The sequence below is a fragment of the Cyprinodon variegatus genome, unplaced genomic scaffold, assembly GCF_000732505.1.
Source record: "Cyprinodon variegatus isolate N-32 unplaced genomic scaffold, C_variegatus-1.0 Scaffold686, whole genome shotgun sequence".
In the NCBI taxonomy this organism is placed as follows: Eukaryota; Metazoa; Chordata; class Actinopteri; order Cyprinodontiformes; family Cyprinodontidae; genus Cyprinodon; species Cyprinodon variegatus.
This window is the reverse complement of record NW_015151139.1, coordinates 403666-417085: the sequence shown is the minus strand read 5'-3', so window position 1 is coordinate 417085 and position 13420 is coordinate 403666.

Below are 13420 nucleotides of genomic sequence, written 5' to 3'. Positions count from 1 at the left end.
TTAACCACCCAAATCCTTATGTGGGTGGCTTTACTGAGTGAACTTTTTAACACTTTACCACCAGTTTTTTCTTTTGTCATTCTTTATGATACAGTTTGTCAAAACTACAAGAACACTTAAACTGTTGAGCTTTACTAAAACACAGATTTTTAAATTAGATTAGCTGCAGCCATCATATGTAAAAAGCAGTAAGGGTTAAAGTAGAAGCTTAGTCTATGGTTTAGACCATAATTGCATACACCTCCTCCACCCCATGAAAATCAATATGCAATTATACTTTATAGCACTTTTGGATTTCACACCTAGCAATACTAAAATGTCTGAATGTTAATTAAGTTTTCCTCCATACTTTTATGTCTTCTTGATTCTTTTTAGTTTTCTTTTAACACCAGAATACAAAGGGAAATATCAGTGCGAAATTGCTGTTTATATTGCTTGTACCTAAGAAAGAAACACATGAGCCTTTATAAGAGCTGAGTCAATTAAAATATATCAAACAGACAGATTGGTTAAAAGTTTTCTGTCTAAAGAAATCCGGTGGACTGCATTAAGTCGTTGCCTTTGCAGAATTCACTTCTGGATGAGCATGTGGCGACAGTAAACATTTGCTTGCATTGTGTCGTTGACCTCGCAGTAAGTAGCCTCACATTGAGCATGCATGCAGTAACAGTGGAGAAGAAAACTCTATTTTAACAGGAAGAGACATCCAGCAGAACCAGGCACAGTGTTAACATAGCTCTGTTTAGGCTAAATAGAGGTTTAAGAACACAGAAGCAAACACACCAAAGGAACATACAATCTCTGATTCAATAATACTTTCTAAACTGGCTCAAGGAAATAAAATCAGTAAATCACCTTTGAGCCAAATTTTGGGCAAAAATAATGAAAGAGGGGGCTGCATGATGGCACAATTTGTAGCAATGTTGCCTTGCAGCAATAAGGTCCTGGGTTTGATTCCCAACTTTCTGCATGGAGTTTTCCTGTTCTCCCTGTGCATGTGTGCGTTCTCTCTGGGTACTCTGGTTTTCCCCCACAGTCCAAAAAACATGACTGTTAGGTTAATTGGCATCTCTTAATTAACATTTAAGTATGACTACAGTATGCATGCATGGTTGTGTGTCTCTGCGTTGCCCTGTGATGAACTAGCGATCTGTCCAGAGTGTACCCAGTCTTTCCCTCATAGACTGCCAGAGACGGGCACAAAATCAACTGTGACCCTGACAGGTGAAGCCCGAGAGGATGGATGATGGATGGAATAAAAGAGAGCACATTAAGTTAGTCACCGTAAAAGCTGATCCCGTAGATAACAGACAATGTTGATGAAAGAAACCTTGCCGATGCCTCCCACCAGAACAGTGTCATATCTAAACAGCGCCAGGAAGGATGTAGCTATTACGAAGATAAAAAGCAGAGAGAATGAAGTTTAAAATTGACTTAACAAATAATCCGTGTGGTAAAATGGTCTTTATGTCCTCTAGCAGCCTAAGCCTATAGCAGCAAAGCTACAGCTGTGGTTTCACTTCTTTATATTGACCCTTTATTGTTTATAAATGCTAAACCTCATCCCTTTATATTGCAAGGCCGCAATATCTCCTTACACCTCTTACCAGCGTCTCTCACTATGCTGTAGAAAAGCTTCACCACGACATTATACAGCCACATTTTTGTTTCACTGTGGGAAATAATAATAATAATTATAATAATTGAACTTTATTGATGTCACACTGGAGAAATTTTCCTCTGCAATTAACCCATCCCCCTATGGTGTTTGGGTAATAGGCCCTGTTGTCTATTCCTTATGATATCCTGTTATCTTGGAAATGTTGTATAGAGTAAACATGGTGAAGCAGCGGTGAAGAAACTAGTGGACAAACAAGTGGTCAAAAAGCTAATAAAACCTATGCAGATTTCAAATTCTACACAAAAAATACAAAAATTGGCATAAATTACAATGAGATTTCTGCTGTGATATGATCAAGAAATTGGAGAAATAATCTTTTAGATGACAAGTCATGAACAAGCAGGAATAAAGAACCATTTGAATCTCAACATCGGGGGATATACATGATATAAGAACCTTAAAAAAAAGGAGTCATCATTACATGAACTACAGGTTTGGTAAGGGCACATTTCTGCTCAGCTGCCAAGGGATTCAAATGACTCCATTGTCTCAGAAAAAAGAAACAAAATAAACTAAAGAAGAAAAAAAAAAACATGAAGAGGCAATCCAAGACAGCAGCAGGAAGAACCCAAACTATGACCGCTAAACCCACAATACAACACTAAGACAGGAGAACATGGTAGTTTGTCATTTTTTGATGAGTTTATTTCCTTTCTTGTGGTCTCCTTCAGTGAGTTATGTACATTTAATTCAAAAACCTGTAGAGACTGTATGTTTGTAGTTTGTTGGAACATTTTTTATAGTTAAAACATTTTCTATATTACACCCTTACACAGGGATAAAGAGAATTTTTTGAAATAAAGAGCTTATTTAACAGCAAAACTTTGGTTTACTTACTGTAAAATGTAAATGCTGGAAATAAGCTAAACTACCCTAATTTAAAAATTTACATTGTTCTTTTTCTTTTCTTTTTTTTTTTTATTTTACAGATTGAAACCAAAAGATGTCACACAAGAATGAATGATCTGCAGCTCAGCCAGTGCTGATTACAGTGTTTCCATTTTCTTCACGCTCATAATGAAGCGCTCACTGTTGTACGTTTTTACAAATGGCAGGTCGGATTCTTGTGGGAGAGTCACAACTGAAACTCTTTAATACAACAGTGAACTTTCCCAGAACGATCCCTCATTATTGAGCTGTGTTCATGCTGGTTAACAGTTCCAGATTGATTTACAATTCCTTTTTATTTCAATTATAAACTAATAGAAGGCCTAAATAGTTATCTTACAACTAAATTTTTGTGTATTTTCTAAGTTTATCTTTGGAGACTGGAAGGTTTTTCCATACATTTCTTATTCTTGTTCTTGATAAGTTCAAAATTGTTTTCCGTATTTCTTTAGATATTTAAATCGAAAGTATAATTCAGACAAAAAAGTCGCTGTATAAAGAAAGATAAACTCAGTGCTGTTATCTTTGTTTTGTTGACAGAATAAAATGTGCAACATAACATTGGTTCTATCAGCTTGAAAGCAACATGAACTTAGTAGTGTCTTAGTAGGTTTCCTCTCTGAGAAATTCAATTCAATTCAATGTAATTCAGTTTATTTCTATAGAGCCAATTCACAACACATGTCATCTCAAGGCACTTTACAGTTCACCAGATCATACAGTCAAATTGATTCAAAGTTTTCTATCTAAGGAAAACCTGTTGATTGCATTGACTCATTGACTCAAATGCAATCCTTCACACTAAGCATGCTTGTAGCGAAAGTGGAGAGGAAAAATTCCCTTTTAACAAGAAGAAACCTCCAGCAGAACCAGGCTCAGTATGAGCGGCCATCTGCAGAGGCCAACTGGCGTTCAAGGAGACAGAAGCAGAGATACAAAAAGCAACTGTAAAAGCCTAAGTTTTCATATATTTATGCATTCCCAGCTTATAGAAATTGAAAAGGATACATGTCAAAGACAGAGCTTTAAAATCAATATTACTTATGGATCAATGTGCAATTGAAACTGAAATTAAATAACAATAAAAAAATCCTACTAGACTTAGACTTCCTTTATTGTCATTGCACAAAAAAACACAAGGTGAATCTTGACAACGAAATGTTGATTACTTGGCTACCAGTGTAACAGAGCTAAGACCTTATTCCTGCACAATAAATATGTTTTCTATAACTAAGAGCTAGCTATATACAGGGTAAAGAGTATATATATACATATATATTGCACTTGAGTTACTGAAGAAGTAAAATCAATAAATAAATATTGCACTGAGTTATTGAAGACTATAGAAGGAACTTGTGCGTAATAACCACAATCAATTCACTGTGACCTAAAAACTGAGACAGCTGGGATAAAATAACTCACCCTGACTTTATCAGATAATATATAAGATAAGATAATAAGATAATATGTAAGACATTTATTTATCCAAAAATGCCTTTTACTTCATCATCATCTTATTTTAAATTACAAAATGCACTTTAATGCATAGAGTTTTAAAGTTAAAAAGGAAAAAAAATGACATACAGGATAAAGACAATTGTTTTGATTCCATGAGTAAGATAATAATGACAGATAATTTACACATCTTTTCTCAATATTTAATTAAATTGTCTCTAAGCTGTTTGACTGGTCAAACGTTCTGGGAATTTTTCCACAAGCTCCTTACAGCTTTTTACAGGAATTTTGCGGCCCATTCCTACTGAGAAAACTGGTGTAACTGGGTCAGGTTTGTACAGCTATGAAATCAGGTGTTTGTCGGGATTATTGTCCATTCGGAAGTCAAAACTGTAAACAAGCCTTACTTTCTTGACAGGCATCTTTAAATTTAGCTCAAACAGATTAATGATCTTTTTCTTTGATGCCATAGTCGTGAGAAGTGCTTCTTTTTCCTGCAGTGACAAAATACCCACACAACATGACTGCAAATGAGTGAAATGCATACTTTCAACCAAAAATACTATTGAGGACATTGAAAAATCTAATATTGCTGTTTACATTTTCCAGATTATTGTTAGACTGTTGTCCACTCTAGCATGCTTACTACCGGTAGATTTATTTTTGTAGATTTTTCAATGATCCCAAACAAGGAAGCAATTTGTTTAAGGTGTTGCACCTGGTGTGTCTCCATTTGACTCAGATACAATGAATGAGCCTATAAGAAACCTCAAATGCATAAATAACACCTGAGCTCTGCCAAAATGTTTCTGCATTTTTTTTCCCTTCTGCCCATTTTTCATGTGCTCTTTGATTTCAGCATAGTATTTTTACCCACACAATGGTTTCTCAGTGGACTTTTATTTCCTTTTTGAGAGTTCCCTCTATAAACCTGAGGAATGGTTAATGGAAATCCCAGTATATCAGCAGTTTCTGTATTGTTCAGAGCAATGTCTGGTACCATCATCAAGAATACCAGAGTTCCCCATTCTACTTCAGCAACTCTTCTTCACCATGTCTCGATGCAAGTTGATGCCAAGGAGGGTTATAATTAGGATTCCATTTCTGAATAGAATTCCATAAAATACATTATTTTGTCGTCGTCAAATAAAATTAAAAAGCCTGGTATATATTTGCAGTCATTCCCAAGACTTACAATCCTAAATGCTTAAGCAAAAGGCAGCTTATCATATTTTGGTTGTGGTAGGACTCAATTGCAGGAGTTTCTAAAACAGATGGCGAAGGAAGAGACTGGCACTCACGGACTGAATACGGAATAAGGATGGCGGTAGGAAGAGGAAGCAGTATGCTTACTAGTGTTAATAAATTTAGCTAAAGGACCTCCTGATGTTCCTAAGCTCTGCTAGGATTATCATTTTTCTGATGTGTATTATATGTGACACATGCAACACCTTCAAAAATTGGGTTTTTAGAGATTCAGCTGTTTACTACTGTGTGTAACTTTCTTTTTTTGTTGTTTTTTTTTTTTCCTTAAAAAGAAATTAAGGATATTTTTCTTACAATTGACCCTGCTGGGATGAGATATACTGGCGTGTTGAGTTATCGTGCCACTCTGTGCACACCGTTTAAGAGCCCATAGAAGAGCTGCACATGTTTGTAGTTGACATGGATGTAGATGCAGTATTGGCCAAAAAAAACCCTCCAAAAAACCATGGGGTCAGTGTTCATCATTACAGGTGGAAATACAGAAAAAAAGAGAAGAGACAGTTAATGTCCCACTCCCAAAAACTCAGAGCGCAATATTATTTATTCAACAATATACGTTTATTGAAGAATACTAGGTGCGTTTATGGTGTATGTTTAATAACAGGTATGAAACGTTCTTTTACTAAATAAAAGCTGAATGCTTTACTTACTGTTTGAAGTTGTTTCAGACTTTATTTATGCTGTAGATGATGAAAACAGAAGCCTAAATCCTTGTTTGTGCCACAAGCTTGTGCAATAAACTCCTCCCTGAACGTATGCAAGTACTATGGCTATGCTGTTTTCAGTCACTGAATAAGCAGTAGCAATGTTGCATTTAACAAAACTGTACCATTTAAACCTTCATGCTATAGATGTCAGTTCAGGGAAAATTGTTTTGGGAGGGCAACTTTATATTCTCCCATTTGGAATGAGGCTGGTGAGAATGGTCAGTGCAAAATTATAAAAATCAGGGGTGCATAACCTAGAGCCAGGGCAGTGCAGAGGTATACCCCCAGGGGCAGGGCAAGATTGCATCACTTTTGGCTCACACACCCTCGCACCCTTTTCAATGTGGCGAGTGTAATACTAGATTGATGCTGTGGCTAAGATCATAGCGATTGTCGGACAAGTTCTGACCATGCTTTCTGCTAATTCACTTCTACTTCCTTCAACAGCTCCTCTAGACACCAAAGAGGAGGGAGAAGAAACCATATTTCCAACTAATGGATGGAGTGCACAGCTGTAAATCATCACCACCATTGTCTGACAGGTCCACTGTGTGTCAGTGAGTTTGAAGAATTGCTCATAAGAGCTTGAGAGATCTGCTATAAAAGATATTTGGATTATTCTATTGTGTTGGGTTTTTAATATAACTTAGTTGCAGAGCTCAGCAGAGGCATGGTGGGAAAAAAGGACAAAAACTTTTTGTACAGAGGAACAGGGGATGTAGCATAGATGAGGAAACAGGTAATAATGGGGAGCAACAGGCAAGGCGACATTACAGAATTCAGGAAGGAAAAATGGAAGAATCCAGCAGTAGGTAGTGAAAACAAGAGTTCAAATACCATAAAATGTGTGGAGAAAGACATAGAACGCAGGTATGAGCAATCAATAAAAATAAGGAACACCTAGTTAAGAGGCAGTCAGAGGAGCTGAGGAAGGAAGAGTATTTTAAACAGAGGAGCTGAAGCCAGGAAGATCTTGGAGAAGTCATTCTAATGAACAAGAACACTAGAACTGACCGAGAAACTAATTCACAAAAAGAAAACAACTGAAATGGAAACTAGAGGACATAAAAAACAGGGAATGAAGAAAATGGAGACATCAAAGAAATCTTAAACTCAAAAGCCTAAGAATCAAAACACAACTGGGCTTTTTTCCAGTCTCTTCAAATCAATTTTCTTTTCATTCTGAAGATATTTAAGTTTTAATTTCTTAAATCAAGTTAGCTTGATTTAATAATACTTTGATCAAATTGTTTTGAATTCATTTAGGCATAAATAACACATTAAACTTATGGTTATTTCATCAGTAATCTAAATCCATGTAAAAATGTATTGCTTTTGTTCAGTCTTTGCATTGTTAGTAACTTTTTTATTGCAATTTAGCCATTTTATTACATGACTTTGAAACCACTAAACAAGCCCAAGTCTTGACCCGAACACTTTACACACAATGTTCCTTTTTCCTAATCGTGTTTCCATTTTGACTGATGATGACAGAAACCTATTTGATCACTGAGTGCCTGAGAATCCGATCTCGTGGGAGAGATCATCCTCAAAGTAACTAAAAATAAACATCAGCCCTGCTTGAAGAATGGTGTCTGTGAGTCACTGCAAGAGGAGTTCCACAAACGTCAAAATGGAGCAGATACAGGATGTATTTATAGACGCTATCTTCTATTTAAAATTCTCTATTTAGAGCAGCTCGGGTCACCATTGGAGAATTTAGGGCTCCGTTTAAAAGGCTTTGATCTGACTCTGACATTCTGGTTTCATTGAGCTGGAGATCACACAGCGGAGGCAACGAGGCCTGTAACTAGAATCCGACCCCACCGTGTCCTTAACAGCTAGCTGAGATCCGATCTGATCAAAGTGCGGCCGATCTGGTAAAAGGAAACACAGCATGCCTCTTAAAGAACACAAAAACAAGCATCAGGAAGTCTTGCACAGATTTTAGCTGCAGTCTAGTTTTAGTAAGGAGAAGAAAAAGAGAGTATCAGAGTCTTGCTCTCAGCTGTGCATAAGTTAATACTATTCTTCTCTAAGGTAAATATTTAGAAACTACAGGGCACATCTGCTTTTCATCATATAAAACCTTGGGCTGAGTTCCTCCTGGCTTCATAATAGCAGCCAGAGGTCCTTACTGAACATCCTACACCTTTTAAAGAAGAAATTTCACATGAAATAAAATATAACACAAAATAAATGGCAAAAATCTTATATATAGTGCCACAAAATTAAAGTATATAAAACACTTAAAGCATCTTACTTAGAAATGCTGAGCGGATCTATCTGCAGAGAGATTATGAAGGATTTCTGCCACATCTTAAACAGCAATTTAAGTCACTCTCAGCTGTACTGGAAGTACATCTACACTTAAGTGATCTACAAATGTTGATGTGCACATGCCAGAGAATATCACAGATCCTTAGTCACGTGCAAGCAAGTGACTAAATGTTAAGGTCTGTATATGGTTATACAGATTAATTTAAAAAAAGGCTGTAGTCCTGTTTCATTTCTTTATAATTTGTTTACAAGAAGCTGGATATTTGTTATCCTATATTCTGACTGACAGGGTTTCGGAAAGTCTTTTAAAGATATTTTGTTTCCTGCAAAATGATTTATATTTCTTGAATCTTTGGATGTTTTTTCATGTTTACGACCTTAAATTTCAATTGATCTTGTTGAGATTTCATGGGGAATAATAAAGTATTGTGTGTGTAATTGTATTATGTCTATGCCCATAATATTTAATTCATAGATTGTCTAATTACAAAATAGGTCCTACCTGTGTGCAATTCAATTCTGAATGCCTTTTATGAATATCCTGTATTACCATTTTTATATAGCTTTTAAAGTATTAGTGTTCGGTTAGTGAGGTCATTCCCTTTGGGTACAAATGATGTCATGTCAAACTGGTGGCCTGTAAGTTATGACCAGCAGTAGAAAATCTTTTACAAGCTGGTTATTATGCCATCCTCTCTTAAAGTCTGAGTAGGTTGGATAATTCTGCACTTTATTCAAAAGAAAAGCACTGTTTGATATAATTGTTGATTACAGAAAAGAAAGCATATAACGGAGTCCAGAACAGGATAGACTGCTGAGGTCAAATGATCTCATATTCTTTGAAATGAAACAAGTCACGAAAAAAAAACAACAGAGGGAAACTATTTCAATAAATCAACTGAAGAAATTGGCAGAAAAACAACCAGATGATAAACGAGGCTCTACAGTTAGGATTGAGTACTAGAGCTGTTAGAAAAAATCCCTATGTGAGGCCAGTCAGCAATTAGTGCTCATAAAGTCCTGGGGTTTAAAAAATAATTATCGTAGAGGTTATAATTTGCCAAAGAACACACTGACCACTCCAGAGGGTATTAATTTAACATTTTGTTATCTGTTCAAAGCAACGTTGTTCTTCTTGGATCTTTCTGTATTTCTAGTTTGTCGACCTCTAAAGTGTCCAAAATAAACAGAGAAGCCAGACTGATCAGGCATTCTCTTTCTATGGTATCAGTCCTATTCTTCATACTTCATGAACCACCTTCAACCAGCTGAAAACTAAAACGCTGTGTTGTATTATCTTGAAGAGAAGTACCATGAAACTACTAAAAACAGAATGCATAGTGGCCTAGAGGTGCAAAAACAATGCAAATACATAAATGGGCTGCAAACATTTGAAGTGCCATAAACACAAAACCAGGACTAACAAACACATAAAAACAAAGCTGCAGAAAATTAAAAATGCTCCAATCACAGAAAAATAGAGAGCAACAAAATGCCAAAGTTGTGCAAACATGTCAAATGTTACTACAAATGATAAATAAACATACAAGGAGAGAATATCACAACTAGTGAATGATAAAGAGATGAAAACTAGCTTCACATTATGAAAGAACTCCAAATCAGTAAGGGGAGCCAACCATCAACTCATTTGGGACCAGGCTGTTAGTAAAGACATAAATGGGATGACCACCGAGAGGACAAAAAAACTATAGTTTCCTTTGAGTCTATTTTAAAGTTATAGTGAAGGAAGTTCTTTTTCCAGGTGGATCATCAAAATAAGTTGTCCTCCTAATTGTCATTCATCCTGATGATATGTTTATGAAAGGTCGTCCTATGTGCTCGTCCCCATTTTCGCTAACCAGTATTCAGTCTGACATAGTGGAAAAATTGCAAATCTTCGTTTAGCTTGTATGAGCGATGCAAACAGCTACTTTTAAACAGAGCTCTCATCAGGAGAAATGGGCTCGTGCATGCTCTTGCACACATTTAATAGGCATTTCCTCTCGAAAGTGGGGAAAGGGCTGTGCATATGCATTTATTTAAGGTATAGAGTATTTTAAAATATTAGCAAAACTCCTCCACTATACCTTTAAACTGTGTCCATGTCAGCATGCTATTTGTTTGCATATGACTTCCATAATGTTTATTTTTTTTTCAATAAGGGAATTATTGTGTGCACAAACACAATATTCACTTCAAGTCAGGGTGAGCAGGCTTGGAGAGGGACAACCACATTCTGTTACTCACCCAATGGCATTTGTTACTTGGAACTAAAGGCTGAAGTTAGCTTGGAGTAACTCAGGCTTTGCCATTTATTACAAGCTGTTTGTTTGTTGTCTGTTGTGTGTTAGCTTCATTACTGTGTTTCCAGAGCATTTATGTATCTGCAGCACGTTTGCACATCTCGGCCACTGTAAGAATGATCCCATGTATGTGAGTAAATGAGCCTCATCTCGCTTTTAGTCAAACAACACCACAATTTCCATTCCTGGAACATTACACGAATAGAAAACTTGTGAGGTGACCTAAAAGTGCTGTTTCTGAGTCAATACCAAGAAATTCAGAGGGACTGTGGAATGCAGTCCTATTGTCCTGGTGTGCCTGTTCACAGGTGCAAGAAGTAGGTCGACCTAGTTGACACACAGATGTGGAGCAGCCCTCATAAACAGTTCAACACAACAAAATATTAGCTCAGTCTTTCAGGTAAAATCCATTCCTCACTATTTTTAATATTATGAACTATATGTTGGGTTGAAAATAGACTAAAACAATTAAAATAATTTAATTGTGATGAAAAAAAAACTACAAAACTATATTTATAAATACACGTATATATGCATGTATTATTTATTTTTTTTTTTTTTACATTTTTCCACATTCACAATTAATTTAAAATGAGCAAAATGTTTTGTTTTTTTAAGTTCTAAATTTTTTTCTTTAGAAATAGTAATTTGCTACTGAAAGTAGATTAATCAATAATAGAAAAAATAATAATTAACAGAATGATCAATTACTAAAATAATCAATACCTGCAGCCCTGGTTAAAAAAAAAAACCATATATGTTTTTTTTTTTTTTTTAATCACTGCATTTTATTCCCTTTATTTAGAAAAGGCTCAATTAGATTTGGATTTTTTTTATATTTTCATTAGAGAAAAACTTTCTTTAACCTAGCTGCTCATGAATGCCTGTACGCTTAAATGCTAAAAACAGAGCTGTCTCCTGTATGCTGAGCCAAGTAAGTGTTACTGAGAAGTTTCCCTGTCCATTTTCCCTCAGGACCCTTGCAGTTTAATAGTGCTTCACTGATAAAATTAAGGGGCCAGACAAAAGGCCACCATAATAACATGGACAAAACAAATCGCTTTGCCTCAGGCAATAACTTCATTAGAAGAATGTGACGGACACCGCCGAGCCTCGGCTGGATGTGTCAGTAGTGATAGTTGCAGGGCAGGAGTGATTGCTCAGAACATGGGCAGGCCTCAAGGATTTTCAGCCTGTATCAGAGTCGCAAAAGGGACCCCAGGAATTCATTATTAAATTCCATACCCAACATAACAGCAGAACCACACATTTTCTTATTTAGATGTCTGCGTTTTGTTGTCTGTCACATTCTGTCAGTGTAGCTTACAAACTGAGGGAGAGTAAGAGTAGAGTAACTTTTATCCCCTCCGACAGACACTTTAGAGCCAAAGGACCACAGGAGGCTGAAACTCATTAAATGAGTCGGTGCCACTGTAGTGATCTCAATAGATGTCTCTAAAGTCAAAGGAAAATTTACAGTTACTGAACTTTTGGAGAGAGCAGCACATTGGGGTGGTGCATAGGTTGTAGTTTATTAAAAAACAACAGAAAACAAATAGAACCTCTTAGATGCTCTGTTGGGGATTAATGTGGTCTTTGATATTAATCCAGATCCCTGTCTGATTCTCCAAAGACTTGATGCCATTTGTGTGCCTGAAAAATCAGTTGCTCTAAATGTAAGTAAAAGGAAATAAACTTTATATGTTTTAACTTGATCGGCTGAGTTAAATCAGCCTTTCAGGTGAGGCTTAGGGTAGAGCTGCTCCTCATCCACATCGAGGAAAGTCAGCTGAGGAGACATCTGCTTCGATGCCCCCAGGTGTGGAGGTGTTCCAGGTATGTCCCACCTGCAGGAGGCCCATGAGATGCTGGATGGGTAAATTTTCAAAGTTATGCATTTTCATTTTATCTTCAGATTAAGTTTTAAAACTTCCACTCTTTTCAAATTGCACTTTACACATCATATTATATTTACTTTAAGCTCTATAGAGACAATGAGTCCAATAAGAATGTTGTCAGTGTCAATGCAGACAAATATAAATGCATCTTTACTCTTCCCTCGAAAGGAAAGCCTGAAAGTGAAATGCAAAACCTCCCTCTGAAAAAGAGAAATATGAAAAGGAAATTTGATATAAAATCTATAAGATTAAATAGATAAATAAATATAAATAAGAAAATAAAACATGAACAAAAACATTTGGAATTTTTTTAATTTAAAAAACTCTGAAAACAGCAAGGTTTTTCTAAAACATTTTTTCTTTCTTTAACCTAAGAAATTTCTCAAAGTTTCATTTCTAGATTGAATTCACTCCATAGTACAGCAGAAACGTTGTTTGAAGGTTAACCAAAAGTATTTGTGTTTGAAGAGAGTCTCAACATTAATAGATATTTTATTTGACCTCTAGGTTCATATCAGTAATTCTCCCCCTTAAAGAGTAAACAGCCTTTGTTTGGCTGATGAGGTAAGACTGCCAGAATCAAGCCTGGCACCTGTGTGTTGATCTGCAGCATGAGTGTGACCATAAATGTAAAAAAGTGACACTGATTCTGCTCATGCTTTATTGTCGCACAGCTTTTTATGTTATTAAAATCAAATTACAGCAGAGTCTGCTCACTAATCACTCTATTTAGCTTCCCCTTACAATCAGGTTCTGGGTTTGAGAGATATTTGAAATTCAAATCAAATCTCTCTGTTGATCATCTCAACAACAAACCGGTTTCACACTTTTTATAGTCTCTGCTGAAAAGAAAGAATTACATTTTTTTCCTTCCATTTATGTAAAACATACTGATGCAAACATGATTTTTGAATATATATATATATATATATATATATATAT